The sequence below is a fragment of the Hipposideros armiger genome, unplaced genomic scaffold, assembly GCF_001890085.2.
Source record: "Hipposideros armiger isolate ML-2016 unplaced genomic scaffold, ASM189008v1 scaffold_84, whole genome shotgun sequence".
Classification (NCBI taxonomy): domain Eukaryota; kingdom Metazoa; phylum Chordata; class Mammalia; order Chiroptera; family Hipposideridae; genus Hipposideros; species Hipposideros armiger.
The window spans coordinates 3,011,933-3,018,337 of NW_017731434.1; positions in this window are offsets into that span (position 1 = coordinate 3,011,933).

Here is a 6,405-nt window from a genome sequence, read left to right on the forward strand (position 1 = left end):
AGGGGTGGGTAAAATGAGTAAAGGTAGTCAAAAGGTAATATAATGTACAGCATGGTGTCTGTAGTTAACAATACTGTATTGTGTACAGTAGTCTCCTTTTATCCACAGTTTTAATTCCCCCTGTTTCAGTTATCTGCAGTTAACCACAGTCTGAAAATATTAAATGGAAATTCCCAGAAATAAACAATTCATAAGTTTCAAATTGTTTACTGTTCTGAGTAGTCTGATAAAATCTTATACCATCCCACCCAAGAAGTGAATCACCCCTTTGTCTGGGGTACCTACCCATGCTGTGTAATCTCCCTGCCTGTTAATCACTTAGTAGCCATCTGGGTTATCAGATCGACTGTTAGGTATCGCAGTGCTATTGTTCAAATAACCCTTATAGTAGCTTAATACTACATCACAATGCCTACATTGCATGTCATTCACCTCACTTCATCTATCACATAGGCATTGTATCAACCCACATCATCACAAGAAGATGAGTACAGTATAAGATGTTTTGAGAGAGACCACATTCACATAACCTTTATTACAGTACATTGTTATAATTGCTCTATTTTATTTTTGTTGTTAATCTCTAACTGTTCCTTATTTATAAATTAAGCTTTATTGTAGGTATGTACTAGTATGTATGTATATAAGTATAGGAAAAAATATAGTACGTACATACATGGTCAGTATTATCGGTGGTTTCAGGCATCCACTGGGGGTCTTTGATAGGTTCTTGAAAACCGTGACTTTGATAGAAACAATGTATAAGGAAAGAAATTTTATCATAAGCTAACTAATATAAACAAGAGTTAAGTTTCTACACTATATTCCTTGTCACAAAAACATCACCAAACTTCTAAAGACCTAAGACACTTCCAATATTAAACATTGAAATAAATGTGAGCTTTACATTAATTTAAGAAACATTAATAAGATCATTACTTTCCAACCTGCTTATTCCAGTTCAGGGTCACAGGTGGTGAAAGCCTCTCCTAGCAGCTCATTAGGCAGGAACCCACCCTGGCCAGGCTGGCCTTCCATCAGAGGGTGTACACACACACGCACACACACGCACACACGCACGCGCACACACACACGCTCACACTAGAACAATGTAGACACACCAATTCACCTCACATGCACATCTTTGGGATATGGGAGGAAACTGGAGTCTCCAGAGAGAAAATCCACGCAGACATGGGGAAGACGTGCAAACTCCACACAGACAATGGCCCCGACCAGGAATGGATAGTTTTTCACTCATCAATGTTATAAGGAAACGATGTTGAACAAAATAGTATTCAAGGACCTACTGTGTTTGAAAGCTACTAAGAGAGTACATCTTAAAAGTTCTCATCACATGAAAAAAAATATGTAACCATGTATGGTAGTCGATGTTAACTAACCGTGGTAATCATTTTGCAGTATACATGTATATCAAATAATTATGTTGTACGCCTAAAACTAATACGATGTTATATGACAATTTTATCTCAATTTAAAAGAAAGAATTGTTAACCAGGGTCAGCATCTGGACTAGAATTCAATTCATTTATTTATTAAGTGAATAATTAACTTAGCAACTAAAAGAGAAAACAAGCATTTGACTATCAGATCCAAATCAAAACATCCACACACATCATGGCTTCTCTAGTAAAAGTATTTATGCCTGACCACACAGTAACTACACCATAAAGTCTATCCATGCTGGTTTTACTATTGTTCTTCAATCAAGTAATAATGTGTATTGATTCTATTGACTCTAATGTTGGATCACTGTTTATTTTTGCTCTCTCCACTTACCTATACTCCTACTGGATCTCCTTTTTCATCCTTTTTTTCTCTCTCTTTCTTTCAGCGCCATTGTGTTCTTCACTCACTCAGTGGATATTTATTAAGCACTAATTATGTACCAGGCATTGTGTTAGTCACAGGAAATAGAAGAGAGAGAGTAATAACTGAGCAAGTACCTGCATTCATGGAGCTTACAGTCTAGGGGAGACAGACATTAATAATAGAAGCACTTAAGCAAATGGAAAAGTCTAACAGGAGCGTTCCTAGTGGTAGACCCAACCTTATAAGAAAAACCAGAGTAGGTTTCCCCGAAGAAACGGGCAGAACTGAAATTGATGAGTTAAAGAGAAAATGATGAAAGGGAGGGAAGAGCTTTCAAGGCAAAGAAAACAGCTCTTGCAAAGAATCTATAGGGAAAGGGAGGTTGGCTTATTAGAGGAACTTTTTTAATGACTTTGTGCTTGCAGTTCAAAGAAAAGAGAGAGTGATGCAGGATGAAAGTGCATTGCTAAGCAGGCACCACCTGCCTTCCAAGACTTGAGAGTCAGTCAAGTCATGGAAAGCCTCAAAATGGTAAAAATCATGTTAGCTTCAATGAGAAGCCACCGGTAGAGCATTTGGGAGGCCGTTGCTATAGTCCAGGTAATGATAGGCTGGACCAGAGTGGTAAGAGTGGAAATGATGAAAAATGGAGAGAACCAAAAAAGATTTGAAGATTACAATCGACAGAACATGATGATGGACTATATTTGGGAAGCAGGAGAGAGGACAATTTCAAGAATGACTTTTGGATATCTGACTTGTACAACTGAATGCAAATTTATTATTTTTTTAAATCTAAGAATCACAGGAAGTGAAGCAGGTTTAGGATTTATATACAGTGAGGCCTGGTTTAAAATATTTACCCAGAGCACTTGGAAGACAAATTTCCATAAAATTATTATAAACACTTTTGTGACTACTAGATTAATACTGACACAAAATAAAATGAGAGGAAAGGATAAATTTAATCAGGTTCAGAGCATGGCCCCTGAGAGAGAGTTTGCACTATGATTTATACTACATATATAGCTTAATTGCTGCAGGCAAGTCTGTTTGTTACAACAATCAGCACCACAAGTTTTTTTTGTTTTTGTTTTTGTTTTAAGATTTTATTGGGGAATTGGGGGAGGGGAACAGCGCTGGGGAATCAGGGAAAGGAGAACCAACAAGTTGCTGTCCTTTTGTTCTTCATTCTAGTTGTGGAGGACGCGGCTTCACTGGCCCACGTTGGTATCATCATTGCGCTCCCCCCGGGTGAGGCAGATCAGTTGCTGGCCTCTGGATGGCCGCTCATGGTGGCTCTTGGCAGCCCACACTGGCTGCTGGCCGCTCATGCTAGCTGCCAGCCACACACGATAGCTAATGGCACCCCACTGCAGCTTCACTGCAGCCTACGCAGTCACCGGCGACTCATGGCAGCTCAGCTCCAGGTCGAGCTATTGTTCACCATCTTAGCTGCAGAGGGCAGCGTCATTGGCCCTCATGTGGGATCCGAACCAGGGCCCTGCTGCTCAGAGCTGGCGTCCCAAGACAGCTCCTAACCAACGAGCCACTCGACCAGTCCAGCATCACAAGTTTTTGATGGAAACATTTCATATCTAACAGTCAAAATGTTTCTTTAGGCAAGATAAAATTTGATAAAAGGAAATTAAATATATAATAAAATACAAATAGAAAAAAAGCAATTAAAATAAACAAAAGGGCTTTCTTTCTGACGTATTTGTATCATTTCTTAGTACTAATTTTGATATTGGACCACTTAATTCCATTTCAATTTGGCCTCACATATTTTTCTTCCCTCCTTCCAGTGAGCCATTTAATAATAATTTGTTGTTCTGCTATAATCAATTTCCATCTCATGACCTTCTCATTAGCTTCAGAACTAACTCATAATAGCATTGCTGCAATGCAAGAGTAGAGCAACTGCGCTTCAAAGTCTGATTTTGGGAAATCTTGTTATGTCACTAAAATGCCATTATGATCTGGACAGAAAGTCTGTTGCATGCTTTAGGGATATAAAACTCAATATCTCATTGTAATTCTCCCTGCCAATCAAGAAGCCACTGCTTCTATTAGTATAAAGCTAATTGATAGAGCAAGCAGTTCTCCATGAGCTGAGAATTTCCTACAAATGCAATTGATTTTATTCAATTGATTTTTATTCAATTGCACATTTCTTTTATTCATTAAGCATTTTGTGAGATTCTCTGAAGTCCCAAGGACATTTAATAAATATTTTGACTATTCCATGTTTAGTAAAGTGTGGGACATCCTGAAAGTCTTCCCTTAGGAAGACATTGAGTGTGGTACAGACAGTTTGGAGGAGTTGTGTGTTTTTTGGAAAATTGCTAGAAGGGTACTATGGTAAGCAGAATAATGACTCCTCAAAGATGTAAATATCTTAATCCCTAGGACCTAGGGGATATGTTACCTAACATAACAAAAGGGACTTTGCAAATGAAATTAAGGCTCTTGAGTTGGGAGGTTATATTGAACTATCTGTGCAGACCCAATGTAATCAGAAGAATTTTTATAAGAGGAGGGCAAGAGGGTTAGTGAAGAGAAAGAGAAAGAGATGTGATAACAGAAGGTGGGGCAGAGTGATGAAGGGCCACCAGCCAGGGACTATGAATAGCTTCTAGAAGCTGAAGAAGGCAAGAAAATGGATTCTCCCCTAGCACCTCCTAAAGAAACTCAGCTCTACCCACCCATTTTGGATTTCTGACCTCCAGAGCTGTAAGATAATAGATTTGTTTACTTTAAGCCTCTGAGTTTGTGGCCATTTGTTACAGCAGCAATAGGAAACTACTACAAGTACTTATACTGGTAGCAGTGGTTATCCCCTGGAGATCTGAGAATGAAGACAGGGGTCTTAGAAGATTTTAATCTTCATTCTTCATTATTATTTCAACTTCTCTATTTTATCATGGATTTATATATTACCTTAAGGAAAAACAGAAAATCATTAAAAGAAAAACTAGATAATACTAAGTGAAAAGACAGTATAGAAAATTGTATATGGGGTATTTTCTCAACCATGTAAAAAGTAGAGTAAAATAAGAAAGAAGCTATCTAAAATCTTATCAGTTTTTTTTAACCGAAACAAAACATGTAATTGGCTTAATACCAAAGCGTATTGTGAGGAAAACAAATATAGCAGTATACCACCACCCACATAACTCTAGTTAATGGTTTTTAAAGCATAAAATAACACAATATCATGCAAAGAGTGAAATAATTTTGTACAGTATAAAATGAAAGGTACAGCTCTCCTCAGTCCTGATCTCCAGTCCCTCTTCCCAAAGGTTACCATCTTCATTGGACTACTGGGTATCCATCCACCCAGAAAAAAAGTTTATACTGGCATATAGTATTCACTTTTTGGAAAGCACACACCACACACACTTAACATAATCAACTTTCCTTCATTCCACACCGCGGCTAAACCATCATGGATCAAAGCAGTACCATATTGATGGACAAACAGATCACTGCAATTTTTTTAATATTATCCATTTTTCATCCTCAGTATTGAGATTGCAGACATTCCATTTTCACTTATCTATTCATCACTCAACAGTTATTCATTGCACATATACTCCGTACTAGAGAATATGCTAGGAGCTGAGAATACAGATGGGAATAACATAGACAGAATCCCTGCCCTCATGGAACTTAGGCATATTAGGGAAAGCAGATATTAAATAGATAATTAGATAAATTATTAATGAATTATATTGTGATAAGTTTAACAAAAAAGAAGTACAGGTGACATCATCATGTACTAGGGTAGCCTGACTAGCCAGTGAGAAACTTCAGCTTAGAATTAAAGGAATAAAGGGAATTTGCCAGACATGGGAAATAAATTTTTCTTAATTTCCTAAAAAAAGCACATATCACTTTTATTATCATAAATAATGAATATTTTTAGTGTTTTTTTTAAAGGGATAACTAACATTGCTCCCTCTCTTTATGTCTGGTAACAGCAGCTACTCAGTGCTGGAAACGGTCAGCTCACTCTGCTTGATTTAGACAAATTTAATTTCTCTCTCTCCCTTCCTTCTTCCCTCCCTCCCTCCCTCAAATACTTCAGTCAAATGAAATATTTAAGTTAATAAATTGAAGCCACTGGACAAAAAAATAAAATAAAATAATGTTTAAATAGCCTCTTTGTCCAAAGCTTACATTAAGAGACTATTAGATTTATTACCATTTGGTAGTCAATCTATCAAGATGAGCTTGTGAAATGCATTTAACTTTGACCTTGAGGGAAATTAAGACTCAGCTTCTTTGCCAATTGAAGTTCTATTAATAAGCTCAGTCTAGACCAATGTTTCTAGCTTGGAGGTTCTGTAAGTAATTCAAACTCTAAATGTCCCAAACTGAACTCACTCTTAGGCCCCACAACCCTAGTTCACTTCTCCTTCTGTATTTAACATCTGTGATAGAAAGAGCATCTTCTCAGTCACCCATTCTGAAAGAATCCCAACTACTCTTTGGCACTTTCTCTTCCCTCAATACCAATTTACTTCTCTCCTTGAAACCCTTCAGAGTATCTTATGAGACTCAGGG